This window comes from Gracilinanus agilis, chromosome 1 (assembly GCF_016433145.1).
Source record: "Gracilinanus agilis isolate LMUSP501 chromosome 1, AgileGrace, whole genome shotgun sequence".
NCBI classification, from domain to species: Eukaryota; Metazoa; Chordata; class Mammalia; order Didelphimorphia; family Didelphidae; genus Gracilinanus; species Gracilinanus agilis.
The window spans coordinates 663,163,966-663,179,815 of NC_058130.1; positions in this window are offsets into that span (position 1 = coordinate 663,163,966).

Here is a 15,850-nt window from a genome sequence, read left to right on the forward strand (position 1 = left end):
ATCTTTTTTTAAATAAAATATTTGAATAAATACAAATATGTTTATCAACTTTTCAAATGACATAAACCTGGGAAGGATAGCTACTTTGATGAATTAATGGAACAATGGGTTTGAAATTAGAATATTCTAGTTCAAATCCCTTTACTTGCATTAACTATGTCACTTTAGACAAGTCATTTAACCTCTATGGGTCTTAGTTTGCTCATCATTAAAATGAAAGGATTAGTCTAGATGTCCTTTAAGGTTCCTTCCAGTTCTACATCTATGATTCTATGATGAAGGAATTTAGTTGACAGAAAAATCTATATGATTCAACAGCATGATAAGGTTGCCAAAAAAAGCTAATGTGGTTTTAGTTCAATCTCATACTTCAAGGACCAATGATTTCAATCTTACTTTCAGTTTTAAAAAATCAACGTGATAGGTACAAGATAGGAAGGCACGTTCATCTGAAAAAAGATTTGGGGATTTTAGTGGACTACAAAACCACTATGAGCCAATAGTAAAATACTTGTTTTCTGTTGTCTAAAGACCAGCCTAGTTAAATCTAATGAGACTCAGCATGAGGTTGGTCTCAAACTGACATATATTTTGGCAACAGCAGTTTTTGATGGACATCTATTATTAGTAGAAAAAGGGAAGGAGGGGGTTATGTTGAAATCTTGTATAAATCTTTATAGTTTGGCATAACCTGCTAAAGTTGATACCTTTTTTGTTATGGTCTTACAGAATACTGAATCAAATCTACACCATTAAGAAATATCAGATTAAGACTTTAGTGGAAGTAATATAGTCTTAGGCAGTTTTAATACTATATTGCATCAAACCTCAAAACAAGGAAGGTAATTGTCCCAGCTAGAGAGCATAGTAGAAAAAACATAGGATTTAGAGTCAAACAATCTCTATTCAAATTCTCGTTTTGTTATTTACTATTTTTATGACCTTGAGCAAGTCTTTTCCCATTAGTAGGATTCTGTTTCCCATCTATAAAATGAGGATTTTGGATAATGTGGTAGCAGCAATATTTATTAAGATCCTTCTTACTTAGTCTGAATCAGCTTTTCCTAAAGTCCTAAAGGGACCATTGACATAGCCTTCTGGCAGTATGAAAGCCAATATACAAAGCACTAGAAACTCTTCTCTCAGGTTACATATATGCCTCTGGTCATTCCAGGATCATAGTGAATGTAGATGGAGAGAAGCTTGTGCCCAAATGAATCAATCCTATATCCTTGCTAAATAATCTTTCCCTAGTAATGTTATTGCTAAGCAAACTTCCTTTTGCTATTACTAACAGTTCTGTAAATATCTCATTTCATTTCATTTCCAAACATGAAGTACCAGACTGGCCCAAGACAATGATTCACAAGATGATCTTGAAGGTTCCTTCTAAATTTAAATATCATGATCAATATAACCATTGGTATCAGGATATATCTGAAAATGTGTAATTAGTCCTGAGTGTACCACATTTTGAGATGGGCATTGACAAACTAGAATATATCCAGGATAGATAAATGAACAGAGTGAATAGACTGGGGAGACTGAGAAGACTAAGGGGAAACATGGCAGTGGTCTTTAAATATTTTGAAGGCTCCTCATAAAGAAGAAGGTATAGCTAGGTATTTCAGTGAATAGAACATCAAACCTAGAGTTAGAAGGACCTGAGTTCAATTCAGCCTCAGATACTTAGTAGCTTTATGATCCTGGGCAAGTCATTCAATCCTGTTTGCAAACATGTATAAATCATCAGCATTTTTGTATGTCACTAACAAAGACTGCAAGATGAGATCAAAAGAGATACCCCATTTAAAATATCCATAGACAGAATAAAATATGTGGGAATATATCAGATGAAACAAATCCAGTAATTACATGAACATAATTATAAGACACTTTTTATACAAATGAAGTCACAATTAAGCCATTGGGGAAATATTAATTTTTCATAGATAGGCAGAGACAATGTAACTAAAATGACCATCCTACCTAAACTACTCTACTTATTCAATGCCATCTTAATTAAATTACCAAAAAATTATTTTATTGAGCTAGAAAAAATAATAACAAAATTCATTTGGAAGAACAAATAATCAAGAATATCAAAGGCAATATATGTATAATCAAGATCAAATTGCTTGCCATCACTGAGAGGGGCTGGAGAAGGGAGGGAGACAATTTGGATCTTATAATTTTTGAAAACATAAGTTGAACATTGTTATTTCATGTAAATTTGGAATAAAATGTCTTTGAATCAAAAAGGATACCAAAGGAATTAATAAAAAATTGTGAAGGAAGGAGGTTCAACAATAACATGTTTTAAATTGTATTATAAGGTAGTAATTATGAAAACTATTGGCTAAGAATTAGAAAGATAGATAAAAATGTTTGCCTCAGTTGTCTCACCTGTTAAATGAGCTGGAGAAAGAAATGGCAAACTGCTTCAGTGTCTTTGCTAAGAAAGCTCCAAATAGATTCACTAAGAGTCAGATATGACTGAAACAACTGAATTACAACATAAAGAGCAAGATAAAACATTATTTATATAGCTCAAGGAGACAGACCCATGGATGGAAGTAGAGTAGTATCAGATTTCTCCTTAATATGAAGAAACTTCCTAATTATCAAAACTATATCCTGAAATGTTCTCTCTAACCTCTACTTTTCAGATTCCCCAGTTCCTTTAAGATGTGAAGAGTCATTTCCTGTGTAAGGTGAAGAGTCATTTCCTATATAAGGATTTTTTTGACTCCCTCAATTGCTAGTGCCACCTTCTCCAAAATTACTTCATATTTATTACAAATTTATCTCTGTGTATATATTATTCTTCCTGATAGAATGTTAATTACTTGAAGTCAACGACTTCTTCATCTTTTCATTCTTGCACCTAATCTAGTGTCCAGCACATAGTAGCTACTTAGTAAGTATTTATATATGAATTTATATTCCTGGTGCCCAGTACAGTCTCTGCCCCATAATAGGCATTTAATAAATTTTGGCTTATGTGATTGAAAAAAATATTTTTGCATTGAATTGGATGACTTCTAAGGTCCCTCCTAAAACTAAGATTTTCTGGTTCTATGTCTCCCAGGGACAATTTTTTAAAATGAAGGTCAAACCTTTATACTAGGGATTAAATTATCATTTAAGTGAAGTTCCTTGCATTGTTCAGGAATGGGAGATTTTCAGGGGTATCAAGTGCTTCTTAAGACTCCAGAAATTACCCACAAAGGTCAATGACTCCTAAAATTTTCTCACAGAATCCTCACCAATGAGACTTTGGGGACCATATAGCCAATAAGGAACTAAAATCAATATTACCATTTGAAAAGATGATGTCTCCTAGATGACAGTAATGGTTTCATAATTTTTGAATGCAACAAAAACTTTCAAAACAAAACTCTAGGTGAATAACAAATAACTCTTTAATCTTCAGGCTATGTATAGAATATATGCTAAGCCACTTTCCATCCCTACTCCCCCACCCTTTGTATCCTAGGAGCAAATTCTGAGCAGTTCCTGGCACATAGTAGGTACTTAATACTTATTGACCAATTAAAGATAATGCCATTAAGTACTTCTCTGTGGAGCTGGTTATTGATTGATGTTTCTTGGGGCTGATAGAATAAGGTGTAATTGATTATATCATTGTTATAGTTGGTCCTCTGACTAGAGAATCAACCCCTTTTCTTCCGTTAATGTATACTTGACAAAAAGATAAAAAGCACATTCTGTGTTTCATCATGGGTCATTAGGGTGGGATGAACTTCTTTTTTTGAGGTCCTTTCAAGACAACTCAAATTTCAGTTTCAATTTGAGGTGGGAAACCTACCATACTGTATATATCTGCTTCTTAATATAAGGCTCAGGCAAGCCATCCCTAGATAAGGCATAGCTTGTTCATTGATCCAATATTATTTGAATATCTTATAGATATCTTTCAGAGAGTGTCATTTCCATGTTACTTGAGGCATTTGAACCTAGTCTGGTTTTACTATTTGCATGGTAGAGAAATTGTTAATGAATACCAAAAAAAGATGAACTTCCCAATAATGGCAATAATGATTTAGGCACTGGAATTCTGGACCACAATGATATACAGAGAGTAGGAGCTTGCAGTATACAATGGAAAGAATAATGTGCATCACCTCTTTACAGAATCTTACAATAAATAAATAATGCTATCAGAGATCAAAGAATATAGAAACAGTCTACCATGTGAAAAGACAATGAGAAATTTACAGATCCAGAAAAATAGTTATTCCAGGCAATTTGCAGATGGGGAGAGGGACTCATGGGACCACAAATGGTCAACTAAAAAGTCTAAGACTCAATGTGATGAACCAGTTATCTCACTCTTTGGATAGAGACAAAAAAAATGTGTTCAGGATACCTGATTTGGCATTTCCATTTTCTCAGCATGATGAATGCCAATAGATTCACATACAAATCTTTTGACTTTGGTCAATTCTAATCAATTTGCCTGAAATTTGTTCATTTACACACTTTTATTTAGTGTTTAGCTACAGAAAGCTGAATGGAAGTTAAGACTGTAAATTTGATCTTCATTCATATCTATGTCCTAAAACTGGAAAGAGATTAAGCAAATTTGGAAACAATTCAGAAGAGAGCAGGAAATGAAAGTCTTGGAGAATAGACATTATAAAAACTAGAATGATTTAGACTAAAGAAGAGGCTGAAAAGATATAATAACCGTCTCCAAAATATTTTAGATTATTAAACAAAAGGAATTGGGCAAAATGAAGTTTTTAGCAACATGTTAATGACAAAATTCTACTATTGAAAAAAAACTTAAAGTCTTCATGGAATTCATTGAAAGAAGATTTAATAATAACATTAAAATCCTAAATGTATACTTTATCTTGACATTAATAATATTAAGCATAGAATAAAATTAGACATAATTGTATCCCAAGTTAAAGCTCTCTCTCCTGAAATTTCTTTGTATTATTATGTATATTTAGTATTTTGTTTTAGTTGACTGTGTGCCTCTTATATCTTGTGCAGAAGAACATAAGCTCTTAGAGAACAGGGATTGCTTCCATTTTGTCTCTCTTGGCTCATCCCCCAAGAGGAACTGTGCTCTAGGGAAGAGGGAGATAGCTGAAGAGTCAAGATGTACTGGGTTAAAGTTTATCTCTACCACAATGTGGCTATTTGACCTCAGTGAGCCACTTGTTCTTTCAGTATCTCAAGCAATTCTACAATTCAAGTTTTTAACCTTTATTGTGTCATGTACCCCTTTGGCAGTCAAGTGAAACCTAGGAATTCTTTTTTAGAATCATATTTATTACCCACATTCATAATTGAAGGGAATGCTAATTTTCAGTTAGAAGTTAGTGAAAATAAAGATATAATTTTTCCCTATACAAGTTCATAGACTCCCTAAAATCCATTTATGGATTCCAAGTTAAGAACCTCTATTCTGAGACTATGTAAGCTTCAGAAGGAGTAATGATATGCATTGCTGAAAGAAGTTCCTGGGAACTTCCTACATACCTGATAAAAAGCAACAACAACACTTTTTCACTCCCTGGCAAAGAGCCCAACATATAGCAAGGAGTTCAATAAGTGTTTGTTGAATTGAATTGTGATGTCATATAACACCTTAGAAAATTTTTCTGAAATGTGATTTTGTAATATATGGGAGTGGAATACTGAAATGTCATGGGAGAGTTATTTTCGTGGGTTTTTTTTTCTAAGCCTGAGGCTTGAGCACTTACTTTGAATTGAGATCTTAAGAACACTGTGGTTAGGATCACTGTCTAACTTGAACCTTCTGAGGCTTGCCAGGCACTAGTCAAAAATATCATGTTAATAAAAATACAAAATTTAAATCATTTCTGGACCATGTCTGCATGGAACAGCATTTATCCTAGTTCCATGACCACATTCCTAAATGCCTAGACCACAAAATGGACCCATTGACACATGTGGTTAGGATAATGTCTTCATGTGTTTTCCTATCACAGGAAATAGTTTTATAAGCACATAGATCAGCTTAACCAGCAAGCTATAATACATGGATGTTGCTGCTGCAGACATTTTCTTTTCTTGGTATCCCAAGATTAGCTCTTAATTCTGCCTTATACCCACAGTAATTACTCAGTAGATAGTGGTGGTTGCATCTCCTCTTCCCATGCCCTTACTATAAATCTCTTGGTCTTCTGTCACTTCAGGCTATGGAGGATGCTGCCTTTTAAGTATGTTTTTATCTTTGAAGAGTAAGGAATCTGAAGACAGGAAAAAAAACTGAGGGTAATGGTGGTAGTGGTTGGAGCGGCAGAGGATAAGCTCTGGGACAAGCGAAGTTTGCATTGCTAGACCTACAGAAAGTTCAGCTATTTATATTTTGTGGAGACTTGGGTAAAATTTAAGAACCATAGATAAAAATTAAGGCTAATTTCATCATAACTGGAAGCACTAACAATGGGGGACATATTTGTATTTATAAGAACTATTTTCTGGATATCAATTTAGTAAAAATGAGAAAAATGCAACAGATTTTTTGCTTATGAAAGGAAAGGTCCTTTGTCTATGTTACTTTCATTATGCATTTTGATATGAGTACCTGAGAAATAACAGATGGACCTTTTGTATAGCAGAATCTAACTTAATCCATTCTTTTTTTTAGTCCTTTAAAAATAATAATTTTCAGATTTCTGTTAATAACTTGTGAAGATAGTATTTGCTCACCAACATAACACCTATCCCATTTTCAAACAGCTTTCTTCGAAAGCCCATTGAGCTTGCAATCATGTCATATTTCTGTGTGTAAGATGTCATTGAGTATTTGCAGTTTCTTCAGTCTGGAAGAAACTACTTCAAAAGAATACCTAATCTAATTTTTAATTACTTGTTCATCTGTATATGGGAGCCAAAGTCATTGGCTATATATCTCTTCCACCCAAGAAACCAAAGATAGTCAACTATGGTATAGGGTTCCAGAGAGTAAATGATATAGAGGAAGGAACACTGGTTTGGGGGGTTGGAATCCTGGGTTATAGTCCTTGTTATAAGTCTCTGTGTAAACTTGGTTGAGTGCCACAGCAAGTCAGAAACACAAGTCCTTACTCAAGCTCTCCAACCTCGGCTATTGCATCTTTAACAGTTCTTGTGAGAATAATTGATTTTTTTCTCCCATAAAATGAGGGGACTGGTATAAATTATCTCTAAAGTCCCTACTAGCTTTAAAACATCATATTTTTTCTTTCTAATTTCTTTTTTCATTTAATTTAATTTTTAAAATATTTTCCATAGTTACATGATTCTTGTTGTCTCCCTCCCCTTTTCCTTCCCCCCTTCCCAGAGTTGACAAGCAATTCCATTCGATTATACATATATTATCACTCAAATCCTATTTCCATATTATTCATGTTTGTAATTGAGTAACCTTTTAAAACCAAAACCCCAAATCTTATACCCCAATAGTGAAAATCATATGTTTTTTCTTTTGCATTTCTACTCCCACAGTTCTTTCTCTAGATGTAGGTGGCATTCTTTCTCCTAAGTCCCTCAGAATTGTCCTGGATCATTGCAAAATTGCTATTAGTAGCAAAGTCAATCACATTTGATCGTCCCACAATGTTTCAGTTATTGTGTATAATACTCTCCTGGTTCTGCTCATTTCACTCTATATCAGTTCATGGAGGTCTTTCCAGTTCTTATAGAAATCAAGCAGCTCATGATTCCTTGTAGTACAATAGTATTCCATCTCCATCATATGATTTGTTCAGCCACTCCTCAATTTTAAATCCCTTCTCAACCTTTTGTTGCTTCTTTCAGCAAGTACAATGTCATTGAGGGAAACTTTCCACATATATAAGGAAAAAAGACTTTCTACAGAGGGAACACTAGTTTACCAAGAAAATAGCCACTACTTACAGCAAAAAGAAAAAGAAAAAATAACCTAGCACCACAAACTCTTCCTCCCAAACTACTGTCAATTAATCTCTTATCCTCACCCCTAGTCAGGACCACTGGGGATGAAGAATAGGTTGCAAATGTGAGGTTTTAAACAAGAACATCATTTGTGGGATAAGGTGTAGGCAATTCTGAACCAGGATTCAGGTTTAAAGGGTGGGGGGGCTCAGTTCACCTCTATTCAGTAACTAATTTCTGTCTGGCCCCATCGTTGAAAAATGAGAGGTAAGTAACAGAAAATAAAAAGTCTTAATGTTAAGGATAATGTTAAGGTAATAGAAGTACAGACATGGGGTCCAGCTAGATGGCTCAGTAGATTAAGATCCAGTCCTAGGGATGGGAGACCCTGGGTTCAAATCTGGACTCAAATACTTTCTATCTGGGTGATCCTGGGCAAGTCAATTAAATACCATTGCCCAGGCATTACTGCTCTTTTGTCTTGAAATCAATGATGGTATTGATTCTAAAATTGAAGATAAGGGTTGGAAAAAAAGAAGTACAGACATTAGTCAACACTATGACTATTTTATAATGTAGGAAATGCTCCTATCAAAGTTGAGGGAATTAAAGGGTAGCTATATCTAGTTTCCAGAGAAGCACAGGTCAAGCCTCCTTTATAAACGAGACATATTCTCTAAGGAGCCTGTAAAAATAGGTAGTAGCTCTGATTAGTGTGAACTCTGTGAGTCAAGAAGAGGGTGATGAATCTTTGAGATGGCATTATTCTCCACCTCTCAGTATGGGAAGGAATTATTCTTTTCTCTTTCCCCCATTAGCCAAGGTGTCTTGCCACAGAGCTATGTATGCAAGAGGAGACATCACATCCAACAGGGAGCAGACCTAGAAAGTTAAGGCAAGATTCTTCTGTAAGTTGAGAAAAGATCCAGCCTTGGGTATCAGAGGGTAAGCTGTGGAAAGGAACAGACCCAGAAAACTCAGCTGAGCAAATAACTCAGCAGAGATGGTGAGCCCAAGAAAAGGAACATGAGGATGCCAAAAGAAGGGGAATGACAAACTTTGTCTCCCAGCAGTGCCAGAGGTGTGAGTTGCCTTGGCTACGTGTTCCTTACATTTACATCTCTCTACTGACATACTTTAACTGCATGTTTGTGAGAGAACACATCTCACTTTTATGAAGGAAGTGTTTTATTACTGTTATTTTTACAATGCCACCTCAGTAAAAAAAATGTCTTTGCTTTTAGCTAATTGTAGTATCTGGTAGAACATTAAGGATAAATTAACTGGGAAGGGAATGGACCCAAAGAATATTCTTAAACCCAAAGTAGCTGTCCCCTACTCAACCTATCCTACTGGTGTAAGTTGAGGGGGGAGTTTTAACCCAAAAGAAGGATGCTACAAGCATTGAAAAAAAATTGAATATATTAATGTATCTCCACTAAATGAGAGGAAGAGAACCAGTTTTTATTAAGTATCTGCTATGTGCCAAGCATTGTGCTAAGTACTTTATGATTATTATCTCCTTAAATCCTCACAATAACTTAATGAGGTAGATATGATCACCATTTTACATATGAAGAAACTGAGGCAAACAGAGGTTAAGTTACTTGCCCCAAGGTCATACAACTAGTTAAGTGTATGAGGATGGATTTGAGGTCTTTTTAACTAGTTCCAAGTCCAGTGCTCTAGCCATTGTACCACTTGGATCCTAAAGTCCTAGTATGATGCCTCACTGCAGCAAGCAGATGACCCAAGGTTGTGAATCAGTTAACCAACAAATAGCTGTTAAACTAGAGGAAGCTAGAGGGTGTTGGACTTGGGAATCATAAAGATCTATGTTTTGAATCCTACCTCAGACACTTACTAGTTGTGTGACTTTGGGCAAATCACTTTCTAATTTCTCAGCCTCTTTTTTCTTATCTATAAAATGGGGAATGATAGCATCCACCTCACATATCTGTTGCATGAACCAAATGAGACAGTATTTATAAAGCATTTTGAGAACCACAAAGCATTATATATAAACACTAGCTATTATTAAACCCCCAAAAGATGTTAATCTCTGGAGATAAAGACCAGAAAAATCTGTACCGTTAAGGAGCTTATAATCTACTTGAGACAATGCCCATACACATGTGTTAAAGAGAATAAGTTACTTTTTACATCACCTCTGTTTGTTAAAATACTTTTTTATTTTTTCTTTCTTTATAAATATTTTTGAGTCTTGACTCCCAATGGGCCTTATTTCTCAGGTCACTAATTATTCTCTCTATTTTATGGTGACACATGCAACAAATTCTGTTTCTGATCATGACAAACTTGTGAAAATAAAACACCGCCAGACTTCTCACTGACATCATCCTGCTCCTGGTGACAGATACGAAGGGCCTGTGCATGTTAAATCTGCTGTTAACTTTATCTGGTGTTCAACCTGTCAGAAATCCTGTGGAGGGCTTTCATTTGCAGGAAAATGCAGCTCCTTGTTTTGACAATTCCTGCCCCCTCCCCTCTTCTGCAGTACCACAGAAATACAGATGGTTTTAGAGCAAATTACTTCCATGTGTCCTTCTTCTGCACAAGCCATTCCCAGGTTTGTAGGATACCCTGTCTTTCGAGATCTTTGTGGCATAGTAGAAATCAATCAATCAATCTACAAGCTTGTTTCAAGCATCTGTTAAGCACTTGGTGCCCTCTTGGGTGCTAGGGATACAACGATGAAAACAAGACAGTCCCATTCTGTTAAAACCCCATCAAATGGAGATTCTAAGCCTTGGAGTTCTAGTCCTGGTTTTGCCATATCTTATCATATCAATGAATCAATATATCACTTTTATTAAGTGCCCATTATGTGCTAGGAACTGTGCTAAGTGCTTTATAATATAAAAAGAGCCATGATAGTTCCTACCCTCAAGGAGCTCACAATCAAATGTATCTCTATGATCATGAGCAATTCATAGAATCACTCATAATTAGTTCATCTTTTAAAAATGGAACAATAATGATATTTATAGGACTTATAAGGGCTTTGAGATAAAGAATAATATCTATAATTTATAATCTTAGAAAGTTGCCTAAGAGTCATGCTGGTCTGTAGTTACATAGATAGTGTTTGAGAAAGTTTAAACTTAATTCTGTGGTTGTGCTTCAGTCATGTCCAATTCTTTGTGATCCCGTGGACCACAGCATGCCAATACTGTCCATGCTATTTCCTTGCCAAAGATACCAGGGTGGTTTGACATTTCCTTCTCCAGAGGATTAAGGCAAACAAAGGTTAAGTGACTTGCCCAGGGCCATGCATCTAGAAAGTGTTCCTTACTGACTCAAGGTCCAGTATTCTGTCTACTGACCCACCTAACTGCCTCTGGTAACTCAATTCTTCTTACCTCTGATTATCCTGCTTTATCTATAATGACATGCTATTTAAGGGAAATTAAAAGGAACAGATAAGATCATGTATACAAAACATTTTTAACTATGACATTGAATTTTTTTTTAAACCCTTGTACTTCGGTGTATTGTCTCATAGGTGGAAGATTGGTAAGGGTGGGCAATGGGGGTCAAGTGACTTGCCCAGGGTCACACAGCTGGGAAGTGGCTGAGGCCGGGTTTGAACCTAGGACCTCCTGTCTCTAGGTCTGGCTCTCACTCCACTGAGCTACCCAGCTGCCCCTCATTGAATTTTTAATAAAATACTTAATCCATTCCCTCCTCAAGTGTTATTTTTCAAGTGTACTTATGCATTATTTACTTTAACTTAATATGATTTTGAGAAATAATACAAAGGGGACATTCTGGTATATGCAAAACAAGAGTTGGCATCTCTTCCCTCAATGACAGAGAAAACTTGGTTGTTACATTTTGAGAAAATGCTGATGGAGAAAAGCATAAAAATAAAGTTTTGAGAAATCTCAAGTTTCCAGTTGGATTCCAGAGTTTGTCATTACTACTACCATTATTATAGTGGCTGACATTTATATGTTTCTACATGAAAGGCAAGGCATTCACCTTTTCATATTTTGACTTTTATTTTCTAAAGGGAGTAGGAAAAAAACACATTTGTGTGGAAAACACAAAGAAAAATAGCTTGAGGAGAAATACAGACAGCACTGAGAAGACCTCCATGAAAGGAGGTCTCTCCCTCAGAGAAAAAAGTACTGATTGTTGATAAAGATGTTTGTCATGCATTGTTTTCTAATAGCTAACTTGTAGTTGACTGCATTTGGAATTTTGAAATTTATTGTTGGGAAAGTGAATCAAAGAAATGTTTTGAGGATGAGGGAAGAGTTGTATATTGGCTATTTTTTGTCAGTCTGAAAGAAATATACATTTTAGGTTTCTCAGGCTAAATTAGAGATGGGTCACTCCACCTAAGGATGTCCTGAAGAGAAACAAAGAAGCTAGGGAATTTGAGGATAGAAGTCAACAGAAATTGTGTGTAGATGTCAGATAATAGAAGATGATGGAGCTGGGAAACCTAAAAAGCTAAGAAGTCTACAGAAGCAAAGAAGTGGAACCAAGCCCTTCCCCCAGATTCTCCCTCAAAAGAGATAATAGTAGTTGCTTTGAGTTGAGCTCAACTAAAAGTCAACCAAAAATAGACAAATTCTGAAGTTACTGTAGGGAACAAACCTGATTGGAGGAAAGTTCTGATGCTGGGAGCTATTTGGAGAAAGCAGAAATGTCTATTTTTTGAAGAGCTAACTAGATAAAAGCTGTTGTACTTTCTTGTGCCACCAATAATTTGAAAGAGGGAAAACTTCACAGAAGATTTTTTATGTTCTTTCTTGCTGTCCTCAATGTCTCTAGAGGTGGAAACACTTTAAAGCTCGAAAAGCTGATCAGAATTTTTTTTGGAACCTAGATTTAAGGAAAATATTATTTTACTAAAAGAGATGAATGCTATCACAATGTCCATCCCAAGGAGAAAATCTGATAAGCTCAATAGATTCAAGGTTTATGGATTCCATCTATTAATAATGTTTCCACAGCCTTAGAATAGCGTAAAATTTATTTTATCCAGGAAGCAAACAAAGAAGACCCCCCAAAAAAAGAATAGTTTTCCCTAGAAGGCTAAGATATAGTGAAAATTATTCCTTAAAGAGACAAAAAACCTCATGGTCAGAAGTCCAGAGTTGTAAGTTTTCTAGGGCACATAGATTTCCTTTACACATGCATTTCAATGCTTCTTTTCTGCAAGTTTGTGTCCACTCCTATGCATGAGTCTCTGTGTATTGGTGAGAGAGCATGATCCAGATTTATAGATGAATTGTCATATATAACTATTAATTTACTTCTTTTAGTAAATGTTTCATGGTTAAGAGTTAATTGTGTCATTATAGCTGATTTATTTGAAATATATCAATGTTAGCTCATTTGTTACACCTGTGATTAGAAGATGTTCCCTTTCTATTACAGTTACTTCTGTAGGACCCTGAGTAAATTATAGCAGCCTGGACAAACACCTAGGGCACCACCCCAGTTTGATAGAGTAGTAAATTACTCTCAGTTCAGGAAAAGAAAGCTTGAAGAGAACTGGACCATGTTCACTTATGGAGGAAAGCACGAGAAGAAAGTTCTTAGAGACTCCCAGTTTTCAAAGAGAATTGGGGAGTTGATGACGACAATTATTACTAGTACAATAACTGATTTATATATATATATATATGTGTATATGTTGCTGTATGTCTACACTGTATTACAATTTGTATTACAAATGTGAGCTCTTTTTAATCTTCTCCATCACCCTGTGAGGTAGGTACTGATGAAGAAACTGAGATACAGTAGGTTTAAATGATTTAAATGGTCACAAAAGTAGTGAGTGGCAGAGTTGGGATTTGATGCCACATCCCACCATATCTGGTTCTTTCTATGGCAATTCCTAGGAGAAAGATTATATCTAATGCAGAGCTATTATGGATCTAAGAAGAAAAGCCTAGAAAATTAAAGAAAGAAAATTTTCACCTAAGTTTTTTGAAGAATTTTGGAAAAATTTTCTTGGAAAAAATGGTAAAGTCTGCTGTAGTTCTTTCTGGGCACTAAGTATTTCTTTTCTAACAGTAGTGAAGTAGAAGCTTCCTGGATTGGTAGAAAATTGGGTTATAGTCCTAACAATTAGCCTCATGATCAAAAAGAAGTAGGATCGTTATATATAAAATGAGGGTTTGGGCTCGCTGATCTCTAAGACTCCTTCCAGATCTAATATTTGATTATTCAAAGATTCTAGGAGCTGATTAGTTGGCTACTCACCATTAATTCCATGTCTTGTGGCAAGTTTTGGACTGCTACATAGAACTCTAATACAGTTGCATATAATTAAACAGCAGAACGGGAATGTAATATGATAGAAAGAAGACTAAACTGAATCAGGAAACCTGGATGTCAGACCACTGGTTCTGCTTTATTGGTTCACTTATGTGACCTGGGTTAATAATATTTAGCATTTATATAAAGCCATAAGCAATGTGAAGCACTTTATATATGCTATCTCATTTTTCCTTACAATAATCATTTGAGTTATGCACTACCTCCACTCAATTTCCACAAGGAAATTGAGACTAGGGGAGCATAAGTGACTTGGTCAGAATTACAAAGTTAGTAATGCCTTAGGCAGGATTTGAACTTAGGTCTTCCTGACTTAGGCACTTAATATCTGTGTGATCCATGGCAAGTCATTCACCCCTCTTTGCTTCAATTTTCTTATCTGTGTGTAATTAGAAAATCTTGAACCCCTGAACTACATTACCCCAAACCCTTTTCCCTTCCCCCACATTTGTGCCCTTACCTAATGTTTATAAGTTTGCTACAGCCCACCTCTCTCTCTTTTCCCACGTTAGCAGCTGGGAAAGCTGGCTTTTACTCGGGCTTTTACTTTTGTCTTTTATTCCTTTAACTTCCAGTTAATATTAATAAATCTTATTAAATATAATACTTGGAGTATTTGGATATTAATTTTTAATCTTACATCTGTAAAATAAGCTAGAGAAGGAAATAGCAAACCACTCCAACATATTTGCCAAGAAAACCTCAAATGAGGACATGAAGATTCAGCCTTGACTGAAACAAGTGAACAACAATTTCCTGACTCCAAGTCCCATACTCTATTCACTATGCCACCAAGATCTCATGGATAAAATTATGAGATTGGAATAGATGGTGTCTAAAGTTCCTTAAAGCTTGATGTTGTGATGAATTTATGGATTTTGCTTTGAGTGGGCAATATCAGATAGATTGCTGAGAGACAGATAAGTAGGTAAATCATTAGATAAAGGAGAACTTTTATTAAGTCCTTACTATAATCCAGGCATTGTGCTAAGTGCTAGGGACACAAATACAAGCAAGCAAAATAGAATCTACCATTAGAGAACTTATATATTAAGGGGGGAAGACAGCTGGAAAGAGGGTGGTGGTACTTTCACTTAGTTTAGAACCAAGCCATAAGTGGGATGGAGGCCAGGACCTCTACAAGCTAAGGCAAAAACTGAGCGATAGAACTCTTGAACTCTTTATCAAAGTGGAGGTTGAAGGGAATTTTTTTGGTCATTTTAAGGGCCAAGAGCATCATTTTACTATGAATCTTTTTTTTCAGATGAACAAAGAAGGTGGGCAGCAGGTAGAATAGGAGCCTGATTCTATCAACCTGGTCAGAGGTACTTTTTATTAGCAATGTAGCCTGACTATCAGTTGCTTTTAGGATTCAGAGATGGTGAAGACATTGTGAAGGAGGCAATGAATGAATGTGCTGAGGACTAGGGAGTGTGTGGGGGGGGTCAGAGTAGATAGCAGGTACAAAAAAAAATAATAATCTACACCTAAGTAGGCAAATTCCCCCTTATACATCCCTGAATCCTGATTTTTTTGGATAGGAAGTAGCTAGGACTGGTCTTTTTCTTTGGGAGAGGGTACTAGAAATGGGAAAGAATAAACATTTTACGGTGCCATGCTAAGGCTG